The sequence below is a fragment of the Symsagittifera roscoffensis genome, chromosome 8 (genome assembly GCF_963678635.1).
Source record: "Symsagittifera roscoffensis chromosome 8, txSymRosc1.1, whole genome shotgun sequence".
Classification (NCBI taxonomy): domain Eukaryota; kingdom Metazoa; phylum Xenacoelomorpha; order Acoela; family Convolutidae; genus Symsagittifera; species Symsagittifera roscoffensis.
In genome coordinates this window covers 54,232,928-54,252,735 of record NC_087069.1, presented here as the reverse complement: position 1 = coordinate 54,252,735, position 19,808 = coordinate 54,232,928, and positions in this window count along the sequence as shown.

Here is a 19,808-nt window from a genome sequence, read left to right as displayed (position 1 = left end):
TGGCCCATTGAACCAATACAAGTTATTTTAACAAAAATAAACGGCAAATACTTTACAACCGCCGATATGAATAGTGCATACAATCAAATGCCACTAGATGAACAATCACGACGTTTAACACAATTTGTTATCGGAAACCAACAATATGAATTCAACCGCTTATTCTATGGAATATCCATAGGACCAGCAGCATTTTCAGCTTTTATGAGCAAAATTTTTAGACCACTAATACTCAAGAAAAACGCAATCACCTATTTAGACGATGTTTTTATGCAATCACAAACAAAAGACGAGATGTTCAATGTTTTAGAAAAATATCACCAAATACTTCAGAACGAAAATCTGAAGGCCGCCCCCGATAAATCACACTTCTTTTTGACAAGAGTTAAATTCTTAGGACATAATATAGAAAGAAAAACAATCACTCCATTGAAATCACGCATTGACGCTATTCAAAAACTTCAACCACCAACAAATAAAAAGAAAATCCAAGAATTTCTTGGAATGTTAAACTTTTTAAGTAAATATGTTTATAAAATGCAATTATATCTACGACCATTTTATAACATCCTTAGACAACAAAATAATTTTGAATGGAACACAGAACATCAAACACGATTTGAAGAAATAAAGAAACTTTTAACTGAACAAATTTCAAACACAATTCCAGATTCAAATCAACCATTTTATGCAATGTGCGATGCTTCGAACTTTGGCATCGGTGCAGCACTATTACAATCACATAATGGTACAAATAAGATGAACCTCATATCAGCAAATTCTCGATTATTCACTCAAGCAGAGCTACGACTCTCCACTCTAATGAGAGAATGTACAGCCATAATATATACACTGACAGAATATGAATTTCTGATACTTGGATCAAAACATCCAACAGTTCTATTCACAGACCATAAACCAATCATCTTTCTCTTTACACAAAAATCTAACCCAAACCACCGAGTTTACAGATTTCAACTAATTCTAATGAAATTTCCAAACTTACATATAGTTTGGACTGCAGGAAAAAATCTTGCATTACCAGACACCTTAAGTCGAAATACACCACCTGAATTACTTACACGAAAAACAACAGTTGAAATACCCAAAAACATAAAATTCTACCTTGCAGAAAACGAAACATCACCCCGATTGGAATGCAAATATGCAGTAAAAACTGATATTGAACAATCACAAATAAATAATTTACAACATTTCCCACTTTATTTAGATTGTCAAAATAATCATTATGAAGTTGATCTACTTGGAACATCAACTTTCAAACCAATCCCATATTCTCAATGGATAAAAAATAACACCCAACAAAAACGAACAAAACAACACCCGCCTAAAAAAGACCATTTTCCACTAATTGAAAAAGAAGATTTAACTGATAAAATAAATTTATCAGGACCACAAACAAATGATTCAAAATACACAATAAATCAAGTTTTTGACCTTCACGACCCACTTGATACAATACCCTTATCTAAATTCGAAATTGAAAACATTTTTCTCCCTCCAACAGAAACGATTACAATTTCAACACTGAAACAATATCAAAATCTTGACCCGATAATTAGACAACTAAAATCATGGCACAAATATAAAACTAAACCTGTCAAGGCAGATTCAACCATTCTAGGAAACAAAACACTCCTCCGATACTTTCGCAAGTTTAACAACACAACCATTAACGAAAATACAGACCTTTTAGAGTATAACCTGAATGAATCTACAGTTCCATGTCTCCCTATAAGTATGATTCTTATAGCTTTTAATATTTCACATACACAAAATATTAAAGGACACTCTGGATCAGAAAAAACATATTCAAACTTTATACAAAATTTTTACTTCCCAAATGCACCAATTTGGATAAAAGTACTATGCAATGATTGTATAGTATGTCAACTAAATAAACCTTACCCAAATCAAAAACAAATAGCACAAAAACAAGATTTTAAAGGACAAAGCTTGTACTTCAACCATCGTATCTCATTTGATACCAAAGGACCAATTTCACCCTCATCAGAAGGAAACTCCTACATTATGGTAATTGTTGACGCATTTACACATTATGTAGCACTTAACCCAGTACCACATTGTAACGCTTATTACGCTTACACAACACTCTATGAACACTGGATAGCAAAATTCGGACTACCAGAAACTTTAGTCACAGACAACGGTACAGAATTCATAAATAATGAAATTATCACACTATGTCATTTATACAACATTAAACACAAACCACGTACATCTCATGCACCTTGGACAAACGGCTTAGTCGAAGGTATGAACCGTTCATTACAAGAATATCTTAGATGTATCATCAACGGAAATGATACAAAATATACCGAATGGTCAGCAGATGTAAAATTATTTCCCTTAGCGTATAATTCACAAATTACGACAACTTTAGGAATGTCACCATACGAAATGGTTTTTAACCAAAAGCCACGCAAACCAATAATGTTTACAGCAAATTCTCATAATAACGCACAAGGTTATTGTCAACCAAATAAAGACTCAATTTGTTATAACCTACCTTTACATACACACGATGAAGATCATTTTCATCACCCACAAATTCTTAAACTAGCCTCCGGTACACACACCGAATGGATTCTAAATAGAGATAAAAAACACAATGAAATTTATCAAAAAATAACAAAAAAGTTATTACAAAGACAAAACATTAATGAACAAATCAATTCACGTTTTACACCAGCCTCCGAATTAAAAATTGGAACATTTGTTTTAATACCTAATTTTAATACTCAAAAAGGAATTTCTAAAAAATTACAACCCCTTCGAAAAGGACCATACCAAATAATTGCAAAACCCACTGATGTCACATATAAAATTACCGACTCAAACAAAAAAGAAATCGTTCAACATCGAAACAACCTATTACCTTATTACCCAAAAGAATACGCACTCCGCGAATTAACTCAATTATATTCTTTCACAGGATTAAAAATCATTCAAAACGAACCACATCTGAAAAACACAGAACAAAATGATAACCCCACCGAAAATCAAAACACAAAACTAATCGCCACCAAAAACAATACACAAAACCATAAAGAATCCCCAAAACAAAGAAAAAATAGAAAAATGACCGAACAAATAATACCCCAAGAACAAATCGACAAATCAGAAAATAGAAAAACAACAAGACTCCGAAATCAACCACGTAAAAACTATAAAATATTCATCCCCCAATCTAAAATTTTAAAGAAAGTAGAATTTCAAAAGTAATTTAAACATTTGCTTCACAATCTTGAAACCTCCGAAACATTTTTCATTTACATTTTTCAAAATAACATGCTGACAAGTACGTAATAATTCTAGTTCAAAATAGACCAATTGGATTCATCCAATCCGTCACTTTCTCTAACTCAAACTAAGACCAATTAGACGAATCATATAGAACTCCAGGCACATCTATAACTATAACTTTACGACCTCCAGGTCAAAAATAAGCAAACCACTCCAACTTGACAACTAAAATAAATATCACCATAATACCGTACCCCTCCCTTATCTAATAACCCAAAGATCAACAATATTTCCCCAACTCAGACCACGAATACCCCCAAAGCAAATTTGTTAAATTAGCCTAAAGTAACAAAATGAACATTTTAATTAGCCTAAAGTATAAAAATCTCACCATACCCCGGATCATTTGACAAACAAAAATAAAGAAAAAGACGACCTCCCAGTCACCATAAAAATTGCCCCCAACAATTTTTTACAAAACTCAACCCACTTGTCAAAAAACTAATAAATAATCCGACCACACTAGAAAATCGCCTCAAACAGCAAAAAATATTCGACCAAAAGATCATTTCTTAAATGCTCTTCTCTCAATCAGTTACTCAAATACTCATAAATCTTAAACATTTTTTTACAATACTTGAAACCTTTATAATATTTCTTTTTGATATACTTGAATCTTTTCTAATAATCCTAATCATTTTTTGTAACATTTTTTTAATTTTCTACACTATTCTAGAACTATTCCTCCAACTTTCCAAAACCCTTGATTATATCCACAGGTACGATTTATACAACTTGTCTAAATGATACGAACAATTTTCAGTAGAACCGATATTTTTTTAATGTTTGTAATTTTCATAGCATTCTTATCATCCCTCATTTTGACCATCTGTAAATGTATAAAGAAAGCAATCCTCACATTTGCCCTAGCAACAGTCCTTCTAATTCTTTTTTTGGAAGAATATTATAATAAACACAAAATTTCTCACTAAAGTAATAATTCAAAAAACCATCAAAAATTGCTACCCAACAGTCACAGAATCAGTCTTCACCGACATCATCCCAAGATAACCAAACACCACCTTCAACTACTCAAAATCCTCAAACATCTACACGAATTTCTTTTCAAGACAATCCATACACTTTTGAAGAACGACATACTCGTTTATCAGAACCACTAGAACCAGTTCAACGACAAGCACCTTTAAGCGAACCAACATATAACCTATATCCAACACTACCACAAGAACTAAGTAGAATAAAAAATTCTAGTCAAAACCAAAATACAGTCGAAATAAATAGACAAATTATACATCCTCGACGAAACAGAAATTTTCAAACTCCCCGAGTTCATTTTGATATACCTCAATCCCCATCACAAAACACTCCAGAAAACCCCATTGGTATATTACCAGAAACCCCTACGCTTCTTTCACAACGTAGCACCTCAAGCCTACCATCAGATTACTTAGGTTCAACACCAACATCTGAGCAAATACGTGAAAATCCCTTTAACCCCCCAAACCAGGCATCACGACTACCATATTGGACTACACATTCATTTACACAAGGTGAACCAAATTTAGTCAATGACCCCATAGATATTTCTACGGATACAACAACATCCTCATCACTACCAGAAACATTATCACTACCATCAACACCATCAATAAGCCAGTTTTCACCACCACCCTTTAACTTAAACTTTCCAAATAATCTCGACGCCAGATATCGAGAACAATCATCAATAAATATTCCTTTAAGACTAGATTGGAATACATTTACAGCACCTCCACCACTATTTGGACAACATCAAGAAAGTAACCGCCTTCATAACTGGGCACTTAATAGATTACAATATCGCCAAGATATTCACAACGATATCCGTGATCACAATATTCAAATACTCCAACAAAACAGTTTACAATTAAAGTTTGAAATCACAGTTAAGTTAAATAATATTACCCAACATCCCTACCCATTAAATCCACCTAACATAACAGCTCAATCACTACCACCACCGTTTATAACTACTGAAGTAATATACAAATACGACAGATATACCAAAAACACAATTGGCTACATTACATTTTATAATCCATACTCAGGATTATCATACACATGTATATTCTAAAGTTATTAATTTTTCTCCAACTCCTTTTTCTAGTAATCTCAAATCAAAACATCAACCCTTCTCCTCGTACAGGACCACAAGATTTATTAGTAACACATTACGATTGTGAAGAAAATGAACAAAAAACACTACACAAATATGCAATAAATCAAGTATCACAATGTGAAACAGAACCACAAGCTATAGAAACCACAGATGTAATAGCAACACTCTATTCAAAAGCCCGAGCAACAACAGTTACAGGTTATAAATTCACAGCAACATTTTCCGAAAAGAAAGTACATTGTTCACAAGTCTCGAATGGAAACAAAAACCGACTTGACCATGAATCATTCTATCAAAGTAATATAGAACGTCTTTTACATCTCAATCCCGACGATTGTAAAAATGAATTACATAGACTAAACATCACACAAAATAAAAACTCCCAAAGAAAATTAGTTAATTTTCAAGTTTTTTCAGACTCTGTACATCAATCACAACTTGAAAGACACCAAGGACATATAAAACTAGACGAAAAATACCCGTATAACGGCGCACACGGACGATTAACCTATGACCTACACGATAAACATTGGATACCACACATTGGTATAAATGACCCATCAAACTGCAAAGCAGACACAAAAAATAAAGGATACCAAGAAATAATGTTTTTCGATTGGAAAATACAACTCGAAAAAATACAACTAACACGAGATTTATCAGATAATACAATGATCTATCAAGGAATCCGATTACCTTGTAAAAATGATCAAGGTTATTGCGACCCTACAACGAGAACACAAGCAACAATTGTTTGGTTCCCCGAAGATACATGTACAACATTTCAAGTAGCAAAAATACACGCTCGTATGATAAAATTTCACGAAAAATATTTTATACAATCAATTCCATATGAACAAGTCCATCCATCACGAAAACTAAGTTCAAATTTTAGAAACATAGACAATATAGAAAATAAATTGACACGTTTTCAAATATATCAAGAAACAGAACTTGCATGTAAATACAGGAATCCACTTCACAGAACACAATACTCTGAAATATTAGTTGAATACGAAAAAGGATTCGACATGACCACTGGAAAAATAAAAATCGACCCATATGCCACAGGTCATCCTTTAAACGAAGGAACATCCTATATACCAGTTAATTTTGAAAAAAGCAACGGACAACCTGGTGGACATCTAAAACCCCATGACACCAGAAGCACACGCTTACAAGAATTATCACTAATGAATACTACATATTTCGGTAATATCCACTATGATATTCATTTAGATATGAAACTAGATTATACAATTAGCCGAATTTTTCAAGAAATGTCACTCTCCGAATTAGAAACACTACACCAATTATGCGAATTAGAACGAACACAAATATTACAATCACTTGCACTAGCAGTATTAAAAATACCCTATGCAGGATACTTATTATCTGGAAATAGATCAAATTTTTTAGACTATGAAGGAAACATCTTATGGTTTTATACTTGTACTAAAAAAGTATCACCACTATACGTTTTTGAAGATAAACGATGTTATAAAAGAATCCCTATCTTTTATAAGAATAAAGTACATTTCGTGGATACACTTTCACGAAGAACCTATTTCTGGGATACCGCAGTCCCATGTGGATCAGAAAACAGCCACAATGTAGTACAACTAAACCCTGATGAAAATAAATATTATCTTCTCACTCCATATCCCACATTAATGCAATCACTCAAAAAATTTTCACCAGAAAGCATTCGCGCTATTGCTCGAAACCCAAATATAGACTTACAATCAATAGGAATCTATTCAAAATCAGATATTCAACATCACATTAGAACACAACAATTCCAAGAATTATTAACACAAATGGACACTATACAAAGACAATCAATAGACCAAAATTTACGCAAACTTGCAGAAACCGCAGGATTTGCCGATATCTACACGCAAGACTATAGCGGATATTTTAAAGACATTAAAGATTATATATATCTAAACGGTGAAAAATACCGTCCCCAAGATATATCACCAATTAACATTTTTAGCTTTGTTACACTCAAAAATGAGATCCTCGATTTTCTAGGATGGCCCTACTACATCTTAGAAAAATTGACTATTTTATACGCAATGTTTAACTTTATTGGATTTCTTTTCTCACTTTTAAAAGGAATCTACAACACATGTGCTATACACACACAAGTAAACAGACAAGCAAGCGTAGCACGCATACTCTTTGCAGGATTTTTTGGAATCTTTTCTACATCTATAAACAAAATTCTTTTAGACGCACAAATAAAAGAATATAACACAAAAATAACAACACGACAAAATACATATGACGAAGAACATAACAATGTAGACATAACGCCAACGGCACCACAATTACCACCCCTACCAAATAACCATCCACTATCCCTAGTCCCACGAAATTTTCGAAACTTAGCAATAACACATAATCCAAATTTTCGACTCACCACATCACAAAGTCCCATCCAACATATAATGACACACCAGTCACAAGATGATAATACTTATGAACAAATTATTGAACAACCCCATACCACCGCTTTTCAGTCTCAAAATAATCATTTTTTTAGCCCACGATGAGCCGCCAACTGGGATCACTACACCGATCAAATTCCCACCCAACCAATCTTACCTCTCCAATCCCAATAATACCACTTTTTGCTTTTCCGCCACCCGATTTTCCATCTAGTAATGTAACATCAGGCATGAATTCCGACACTAATTCACACATCTCAGTTTTATATTCCATCTCACAACTCAATAACCCGAATATTGAAACCCCCGATGAATTTGCCGACTCAGAACCATCCCCATCCATTAATTTTCATAACTCTTCTAATTTTTCTCAACCCCCTTTTCAACCCATATTATCCAATAACCCTGACCCAATTACTCCCACACCCTCTTATGCTTCCCAAGTTACCCCAACCTACTCCTCATACCATTCTGACCAATCATCTCATTCTCCAGACACCCCCCGAATCTCCCCAGAGCTAGATAATTTTATTACCCTTCAACAACAACCCTACCACCTTAATACCCCAACCATAAACCAAATCTCCTCCACAATAAATTCATCCAACCCCCCTACCCCTACATCCTCTTCAAATTATACTGAATCATTAGCACCATCATCCACATCAACTGAATCTTCACTCAACACTAATAGAGCTTACCGCACTTTTAAAAGAAAGTTCCCCAACCATCCTTTCCCAGCAAAACCAGGAACAGCCCGTGAATACATCAACCACCCCAAGCATACTAACACAAAAGAATTTTTAGCCATCACCTTACCCTCATTCCCACAATACACCTTAAACACCCCCCATGACACTAACGAAACACGCAACTTTGTAGATGAATACGTTTTAATGCCCACTCTCTCTTGGACCTCATATTATCATTTTACTAACCCTCTTTGCTTACCTTTATCTAACACTCACATTGATATAGAACGAAATACGGACATGCTATATCGACTCACTACACCACTAACACCTAGACAATTTACTTACGTTGGATATAAAAAATCACTAAAAACACACACTGCACCTAGAGCTAACGAATATACACTCGAATACTATGATCACAACATCATCAGAGCTAACCAAGATCAATTCTTAGACGACGATCGCTTCGCTAATCCACAAATTACCGAGAAATTTTTCATCAAGACACCATATACATTCACACTAAACATCTTCGACCGAAAGTTTGATCACATTATTTCAGAAGCACTAACAGACACACAAGCATACGAAAGTTTTAAAGAACGCTTCCAAATATTTTCACTAACCTTTCATTTTCTTGCACCACACGAAAGAGATTTACACTGCTCACACGATATTATGTTGCGCACTAAACAAACCCACACATATAGTTATTATCGCTTCATCCAAAATCACTTTGACCTACACACACCCTCTAGACAACCACACCATCGTTTTCAATTCATAAATTCTAAATACACTTCACCATTTTTCCTAAATTTCACATATTGTATTAAAGATACTAACCTTCATGGTATTCTTCGTAATTATGACCCCATAACCCAAATGTACATCTTCTGTCCCATCACCAAGACCTTCAACGCCGAAGAATCCCGACCCTTCCTTATCCCGCACGAGTTTGTACAACCTATAGAAATCCCAATTTTAGAATTCATCCACAACACTAAATTCAATCACAAATTATATAATCTAATCCAAAACACACCTTATGAGTTTGCAGTTGGCACTGAAGAACTAACCACTATTAAGGCACTTCAATTGCTTTGGCCACTGCTTCAAACTAAAAATATCATCCGCATCTTAGCTAAACTACTAACAACTTCAGAACTAATTCACGACATCTTCCCCCACGGTTTTTTCCCCGACGACTAACAGGTAAGTATGAATTAAATGAATATTACTAACTAATTAAAATATTAAAAAACTCACCATACTTTATTCATGTTTTCTTTAGATTTTTAGCCTTCATCCGACGATCACCTACAAAAACCACAAAAGACAAATAAAAATCGCAAATTTCATCAAACAGATTTCAAAAATTTTATTAATCTCTTACACTTATAAATTTATAAATTTAATACCAATGCAGTAAATTCATTTCTAAAATTTTCCCCCACAAGCAGTAAATCTAATTATGATGAAAATTTGTATCTTAATATTCCCCCATGACTAGCAGTAAATTTCTAAATTCTATGTAGTAAATTAAATAAATGCAAATGCAGTACTAACCTTTTGATATTTTCATTCATTCGCACAGAAATTCTATCCACACTCGCACAGCTCGCCCACGAAGAATTGTTTAAAATAATGAATTTCAGTTTCAAGTTTTCACACTCAACAACTCTAACATATAATAACATGTTTCAAACTTTCCTTTAACCCGGTTGGAAAGGAATCATATACTAAACAAAACTAACCAACGCAGCTTACTAAATACCACAAATCATAAAATAACAGCATGACTTAGAAAAGGAAACCAACGGTACCCAAACCGGATTAACCCAGTTTAAAACTGGATAATTTATTCTTTTGAAGACTATTATAAAGTCTAAGAAAGAAATAATAAAACACAAAAAAGTCGAAAGACAAACCCATACCACAAACAATTTGATTTTTGAAAAAAGGACACAACCAACAAAACATAAGTAAGACCACAACAAACCCAACATAAAACGTTGTCACATAACAGGACCCCTCACAAAAAACCGCATGAAATCATACTCCCACTCCTGGCCTAACCCACCAGGAAGGACGTCCTGAGCATGCTCTATAGCCGGCCTAACCCACCGCGCTACATCCACGCTTTGTGACCACACCACTATTTTTAATAAGAGCTACTCAAGTGTGAGTAACTCTTCAAAATAACCGAACTAAAACAAAAAGCTTTTGTGAAAACAACTAACTAAAATCATTATTAAAAAATATTAAACTAATAAAAGTTTTATAAAATGTAAAATCACATGATGCAATATATAGATCAGAATACAACGCCAAGGACGAACATCAAAAGACAAGACGACCCCACTACACTCGAGAGAGAATGACCAACTACAATCGATATGCCGCTCACAATCACAACTCAAAGGATTTAGAGTACGACTTGACCTCGCAGAAAAGGATTTCATTGAACTAGACCAATGACCACCTCGATGTTCAAGTATACGTACAGATCCGAGTAACCAGGCATCCCCTCCACGCACAATCTCCACGCCATTCCCAAACTAGATCATACACAAAAGAAGTTCTCCACGCAGAACAGAAAAACCTGACATAGCAAACCATTCTGAAATCAGATTTGAGTTTGTTGCGAAGACTTAGTCGTTGTCACTAGAAGACACAACGTCTTATGTCTCTAACTCCAGCTTCCTGGAACTTCTTTAACAAAAAGGAAACAGAAGAAATAAGATGTTCGCCAAACACCAACTTCCATCATCCATCCTTCGAATTGCAAAAGAACTATTCTAAAAAACTCTGTAAAACCCGGATGGGTGGAACCTGATCTAAACTACATTTTATGATTGGATAAATTAAATGTTTTACCAATGTAAAGTATTTAATATTAACCAATCATGATCCATCTAACTAACAACCCACTTATTTTTAAGTGCTGAAGTTACTTGTAATTTCAGCACCAGAGAGATTTGAATTTAACTTAGAAATTAGTTGGACTCTCCCGAGCACTTCAGCAGCCGCAATAAACCAGTATACCCTAGATCTATTGAGCCTAGCAGAGACTAGTTAAACAACCTGAGACTAGATAGTATAAGAGTAAGATTAGGATCGGTATTAGACTAAGAAGTTGCACGAATCTATCCGGCCGAAAATAAGATAGCGTGACGAGCAGACGGTGTACCCTATCCGAAATTACTCTATGAGTTAACCAACTCGGTCCTAACTCAATCACTCGACATGGTTATTTGTTGCACCTTCTTTTACTAGACCTTTTACTAGACCTTCTTTTACTAGACCTTTTACTAGCACCTTTTACTAGACTAAAAAATTACTAGACCGATAATCAAGGGGTAAAAGGTATTTTTCTAGCTGAAAATAATAATTGAAGTTACCCAAGTTATCTAAATTGGCTCTTTTTTCTTACACACACCCAAAATATGAAGACCAAATTTGTTCGTCATGGCCTAATTAGTCCGGATACCAATTCTTGTAACAATCAGAAAATGCGAACAAAAATCTATAGTAAATATTAGCAAGAGGGGAAAAGGAAAAATATACTTTAAAATACCTAAGACTGACACACACACGTACATGGGGAGCGGTATTAAAAAGTGTCTCACCCTCTTTGCGAATGTAGAACTCCTCCTCGTCTGTTCGTTTGTCGTTCGAGGGTGGCACTATGCCTGGGTCTGTGAAGGCTGCGTGAAACAGGTTGGACATGACATTGAAGAATAGAGTGGCCTGAATCAATGGCACTGATTGATGCACGTGTTTCCACAAATAGGGCGCCCTAAACACACACAGTGCAATTTACTCAACCACTGAAAGCACAACTTGACACTTCTACTAACCCCCCCCCCCCCCACCCACACACACACACACACTCACACACACACACACACACCTAAAACCAGAACAAGATATGAACGATTGTACGGTGATATGATTGACGAAGAAAAAGGTTTAATTCCTATGAAGGAAGAACATGAAACTATATGAATTACTATTAACTATTGAGTTTTCAAAGACATAACAAAATTAATTTTTGTCACACGAAGCATCTCGTTTGAGAGGATTTTACAAAGTTGTATATGAAGACAAAATATGTTCGTTACTCGCATGTGTTATGACAATTGGACCACGAGAAAAAAGCTTTAAAATATAAAGTCAAGTGTCATTCAAGTCGACTGTCACTCAAAACCAGCATTAACCCGCGTACGAGCATTAACACCACATTGCGTAGCCAACAGGCAGTTCGAAAAGAGTCAATAAACACAAGGAAACCGAAAATAATACTGACTTGTTTTTTTCAAATAAGTAAAACTTTCGGATTTCAAAGAAAAAGATATATGACCTTTAAGCTCTTTCAACTCTTCTCCACTCCCCCTCCGCTTTTAAAATTTTCGGTTTTTATATATGTTTTACGCTTATTTAAGGCTAACGCGTAAAGTTACGATGAAGCCCTTTGAATCTGCAGAATCTTTTATGATTGACACTTTTTTGATGAAACTAACCAAATTTGAAAAAGCTGTCAATAGATAATTTCCTTTGTTCATTAAGCATTTTTTAGCAAACAAGCAAAGCTTCGCTTCGCAAACACTAGCGAGAACACAACAAAAGCAGCTCTAAGAAAGGCAATAAAAAGCCTCGAAATTAAGCCTCGAATTAGTAAAAACTCAGCTTTGTCTCAGATTCGAACATGCAATCTAGAGATTATGAGTCTCACACACTAACCTCTCACCCAGGAACGCTTATTCGGCGAAAAATACAATAGCAACAAATAATGAAGAGAACAGATGCTATTCAATTACCAGTGCTACAATGAAATTTCCAAATAAGAGTACACTTCTAATTAACACTTTTATTTGCAAGTTTAGAGTAAAAAAAAAAGAAACTTCTTATAATAGATTAGGCTGATCACAAGTCTTATTCACATATTAACACAAAATTAGAGAAATTGTGCACTATATGGTGATAAAGCTTTAGTTCAGAACGAAGGGGAAAGTAACTTTTGAACAACAGAAATCTTCAAATAGGAACATGTTGAGTAGAACATCTGAGGCGAAGAAACAATTGAATCCCAGATTAAGACGGCTCATTTTCAACTCTTACAAAACATCCAAAATTACATTGGCGGGCTACGCATGCTTTTACGATCTTGGATTTTTATTGATTCACGCCTATTTATTTTTACGAACCAGGTTAATGGCTGTTTCTACCCCTCTTCCCATTTCGAGTTTTCTGTTTTCTTCTAAGTTGATTAACGTGTTTCTATGGCTGAACGCGTGATGTTACAATGTAGAGTAAGAAGAACAACTCTGCTATCAATAAGAAGTTTATTGACAATGTAAAATTTCAATACACCGTGACAAAGTTAAGTTAGTTTTTTTTAAATTGAAACTCAAATGTGGGAGGGAAAGAGCCATGTTAACACCATCAATAGAAATGAGGGAGGGAAGACCTTAATTGGCTCATGTTTCTACTTCAGCATTTTCGTAGTAGGTGGACCGAGTTCCAGTAGTCGGGAATTATGATTGCTTTGTACTGAATTGTTTTATTTCACTCCTTTTTATATGAAAAAAAAAACAAAATCCACACCAAATACAAATAAAATCTTTGGATAAGAATAATGCCATCAAAATAAAGTAACATTAATCAGAATAACAGGGGTCGAGATATACCTTCGCGGTCATACAAGATAACAAAAGGCACTATCACTACTTTGAACTTTTTCGGATTGAGACGTGGAAGGGTCCAAAATAATCTATGCCGCTATTCGTTAATGGCGACTGAGGGTAACCAAGCCGTTCAGCTGAAGCTCTGCTATCATTGTCGTAACAATTTTTGATTAACGCTTCCTACGCATGAGGCAAAAAGCAACTTCAACAGACTTCAACACATCGCCAAAATGAAGGATTGCAAAATTAAATTGAATTATTGTGCGCAGATAGCCTATAAATTGGTTCTGATATTGACGATGCAAATCTAATTTTCACTCAATCTGAATTGCAAACAATTTTACAAGGATATGTCTACTGTCAAGAATGATAGGGTGGTTAGTCTCACATTCCTATTCAGCCAAGATGCGAATGCGTCCTGGTGAACAAATGAGGCCGGCGTGTCCACAAAACGGTGCGTATTATGCAATACGAAATGAAATTTTGCGGCTTTGTCAGAGGACAGTTATGGAAGTCAGCCTCAAAGGGCTCTTTTCGCGATAGCAACAAGAGTCTTTGTTATGCTGTTTCCAATTCAGGTGGCTCTTCAGGCGGTTATCTTCTTCGCTTTAGTAAGATAGTGCCTAGGATTAGGGCTCAATCTGATCATAAAAGCAACCACGCTCTGAAGTTTCCGAAGCGAACAAGATAGGCTCTTGTTTCTGCACCACATTGACAAACTTGGAAGCTCGATTTACACCTACATTGAGGTCAGATGAAGGACCAGACAGGTGAACTTTTTAAATTAATACTATACTCGGCTTGAAGAGCCACTCATTGCTGTTTGAAAAGCTGGGACTACTCACTCAACTGCTGATTTTCTAAAAGTTGTCGGAGACCCCTTTTGTAACAGTGTTGGCAAAATCTTCTCCGCTCAAGGCGTAGAACCACTTATTGACAGTGATAGTTTTGAGAAATTCTCCAGCCCCACTTCCCATGAAGAAAGGTCATTTACCGTCCGAGTTCAACCACTTGAGAATAGTAGTACTATCAGTCGACATGAAAGCGATTGTCAAAGGAAACATCAAGGTTTTGATGTCTTCTTTCATGTGGATAGCGAGTCACGCGACTGTCAATTCAAGCTTTAAATCTGAGTTATGATTGCTCCAGCTTTACTTTGCGTTGCTGTAGCAGCCCGGAATACCATCATTGATTGCTTATTTTCACTTAAATCGGCTTAATGCCCGCTAAATTGGTTATTTCTTACAGCAAACCGATATTGACAATGAGTGCTATCAAATTGTGATTGCCAATTTTTTGCACTGTTGCTATCTGAAACTTTTGTGAAATTTCGATATCCTGATTAATGGCTGTGAATAACTGTTGAGCTATCAGGGCAGCATCAAGTACCTAGAAACAGGGATGTGCTGAGTGGCAGAAATAGCTCGAGACAGAAGTTTTGGATACGAATAGAGTTTTGTGAATCATTGATAAGGCTAGGACCACAAATGCTGATTCAGTGACAAATTTAAGTGCCTGACAATGTGGTGATAGCTGTAAGACTGTGTGCCATGCCCAAGGGTTTCTTCTAAAACTTCTACTGTGAAAAATTTTGCTGGCATTGTACTTACATCTGGACCTTTCTGAGCATGATCAATCCAATCTTTTACTCTTTGAGAACAATGGTCAAATGAAAAACACTGATCCGGTTGCTGACCTACTTCAGACTCTTTCAGATACCCAGTTTCCACAATTTTAGCTTCCGCTACCTTAAAGACGGTTTCACTGTTCCAGTTTCGCTTCGTTGTTCCAGTTCTTAAAGCTTTCAGTTTCCAATCTCAGTCGATATTCTTGTTCTCTCTGCTCAATTTCTTGATGTTGCTTGCTCTTCTTTAGAATAGCTTCCTGGTTTGAATTTAAAGATGGCTCCATTCTGTTTCTCGAACTCCTCGTGCTTCATTTTAGGCACAAGCTCCTAACCGGGGGTCAGTGATTTGAAGAACTACGTCTACTTGACAGACTTAGCGGATTTTAAGAAAAGAATTTTTAACGGTTTTGAAAATCCTGATAGCGTAAATTTCAATGTAAATACGAGCTCTGTTCATAAATTCATCGTTGACGAAGACAACCCTTTCCCGCCAAGCAGCTTATTCGGATAACAATTTGCAGGGATCTTGTGTTTCATCTGCTAAAATCACCAGCTCGTCACTTCTGGCTAAAGCTTTTTCAAGGATTGAGTTGCATGACGCTACTAAAGTCTAGGTCTTAGATCTTCGATCTGAATTTTATAACTCTCATTTAAACTATCATGATTGACAAAAGACTCATTTTCCAAAAAAAATATCATCCAACAACCTCTGAATTTTTAACTAATTATTCTCTCATTTTAGTTTTGAAATTCAAAACGGTCTGAAAAATAAAACAAGAGAAAGAATTTTCAATTGTGAGGATTTTTATACTATCAAGTTAAAATTGTAAAAGCACTTCAAGGTTTAAGCCATGAATTTTTTGCAGCTAGCTTACTATTTGATAGCCTGACATTTGCGTTTTCCCGGCTTGGGGGAGTTCTTCTCAACTGTTGGGTAACGCAAGTTGTTCCTACATCGTCTCAGAAATGTAAAAATTTTCAACTCTGACAAAGGATTTTGATGGAATTCAAAACAATTTTTCTTTAAATTAGAATCATTTTGTTTTCTTGATATTAGGTTTGGCAGAGTATTAACAAGTAAAATAGCTGAGTCGTTGAAAAATGTCGCTACATTCACGCTTACAGTAAACTATTGCATAACTGTTATATCTATAACGAATAAGTATATTCTTTAACTGGTTTGACCTTGTGAATTGGTAATCGAGTTGTTAATTACGTCGTGCCATTTAACATCGTTCCAAATGGACAAGCAATGGCTTAATTGGAAATGGCACTTTCAAAAATTTTATCGCTTTTCGCTTGAAAACTGAATCTCACTCACTAATTATGAATCTCACTCACTAACTAACCACTCGCTAATATAAAAAGGGGAAATGGACAAGAGCCAATAATTGTTGCGCCTGCGTTCGTAAGTGCATTCATACAAAACTGCATCCATGTGTTGTTAGAACTGAGCTTAGCGCTGCATAGAGTTACTAATTATCCATAAATAAATAAAGATACACATGTTATTTTACTTTGCATGCTTATTTGCTTTCTCTGAGAAATTACTACGAGCAATAATTTACGGGAGGGGCTATAATGGTAAAAGATCCCCAAAAGTTTGGTCTTCGTACTTAACCTTGTAAATCCCCCGTTACACCATGAACAAGATGCTTATGTCAGGTGGTGGAAACGGAAAAAGAGCCGAAATATAGTAACAATCTGTTCGCGTGTTCACATTTTATCACTGTCTAGTATATCATAAGTCATTTTAAATAGAATTTTGCAACTTGAGTTTCAGAAAAATCAAAAGGGTCGGTAACATGCAAAGAGACCATTTTTATGATCTTTTTTGAGGGAAACCGGAAACTGGAAAATAGCCAAAAAAAACACTTACTCGAAAATGAAGAAAAGAATTGATGGGACCAGAATAAGCAGCAAAGTAACCACAAACGCCAGCAGACTCTTTGCCATCACCACCCGGCCATGACAACACAGAGTGTTCCTTCCCTGAAACCTATCAGCCTTGCGATATTTCTTCCCTTTCTTATGCTGCTGTTCATCGTCCCCATTTGATGGAGAAACGTCTTGCTGCCTTGTGATTGGCTGCTTCAATTCATCATCGTCTTTGTCGTTGAATAATCCCATGCTAGTTCCGAACAGAACACTGCTTTTCGGGAAATATTACGCAATTACAGCAGATATACAAGATAGGTCCTATGGCAGATGCATATAGTTAATGCAATACATTGTACAAGGGTAATAAAGTTCGGCTACATTCTTAATCTAAAAAGTTCTTTTTTCATCAGCTTTTCAGATTTTTTCAACGCTGAAAGTTTTTGTTTGATCGACCGTAATAACCCAACATTATTAAGCACGTGCATAAATTTTTCAGATAAACAGCACAGTTTTGTCTCTTTCATATAATTTACGACCCCCTCCCCATAGTAAGATCATCGAGAGAAAAGTATTTCACAATTCGACACTTTTTCATTATAGCCGTAGACATAATTCTGGCGGTATAAATTACAGGGGGGGGGGGGGTTTCTTTTTCCTCCCCTCCCCCCTCACACAAGCATCAATTTTATGGTCTAAGAGTGGTTTTTACAAGGTTGATTATGAAGACCAAATATGTTTGCCATGGCTTAATTAGTCTGCATGTCAATTTTCATGACAATCGGACAATGTGAGCAGTATTTTGAATTATAAAAATTTGCCGGTGGGGGGAAAAGGAAAAAGAGCCGCAGGGGGTTATAATGGAAAAGCCCCAAAATCTCAACCCTTTGATTTTCTGGACCAAGGCAAAATACGCCAATAACACATTTAATGGGATCTTTTTAAAAGTTTTCCTCGAATTAATTATTCAACAGACTTAAACTTCGAACACATTGGCACCAAAGACGGGGTCTGCTCTGCTAGAATCGATTTAAAAGAGAACCCGGCTCTTTTCCACTTTGCCCCTCTCATTTTAATTATTCCATGTGATGGATGAAAGCGTGATGTTACGATGTAAATTATAAAAAAAAATGTGTTCATAATAATTAAGTTGTTCACCATGCTAAGTTTCATGCAAAAACTTCTTTTCCTCAGTTCCAGATTTGCTGGCGAGAAAAATTATCCTTTCTACTTTTTATTCTCCTCCTTAATGTTACCTTTATGTTTCCATTGTCATCAAACTGAGTTTTTCTAGATTTCTGATGATGTCTTCGGACGAAAACGTTTAATTGAAGTAACATTGATACAAGCTTTACCGACAAAATTCTATTATTTTATGAGGCTGTTTTTGGTTTTCCCCCACCTCACACAAACATGAATTTTATGGTCTAACGAGTGGTTTTACAAGGTTGATTATGAAGACCAAATATGTTTGTCATGGCCTAATTAGTCTGCATTCATTGATGGGTTTCTTTTGACACCTTTTCTTCACTCAATTTTCATGACAATCGGACAATGTGAACAGTAATGTCAAATTTAAAAACTAGCAGGTGGGGGGAATAAAGAGAGCCCTTTATGACAACGTGAAATACTATTTCAAAACTCATATGACTATATAAAATATGACAACGTAAAATAGTATTTCAAAACTCAAAAAAAAAATCAAATGTGGGGGGATGGAAAAGAGCCGAGAACCTTATCTTTGTTACATTATGGCAAGCTATAAATGCCAGCCGTCGTATCATCCAAAAAATATCTTATCAATTATTTGCTTCCCCAAATCCGTCAGTAGTATAGATATACGACACTGGGATCGGGGGGGGGGGGGGGTGATCCCTACAGGGATCATTGGGTATAGATTATACCTAATGATCCCTATGTAAATATTTATACCTAATGATCCCTATGTAAAATATTTATACCTAATGATCCCTATGTAAAATTTTTATACCTAAT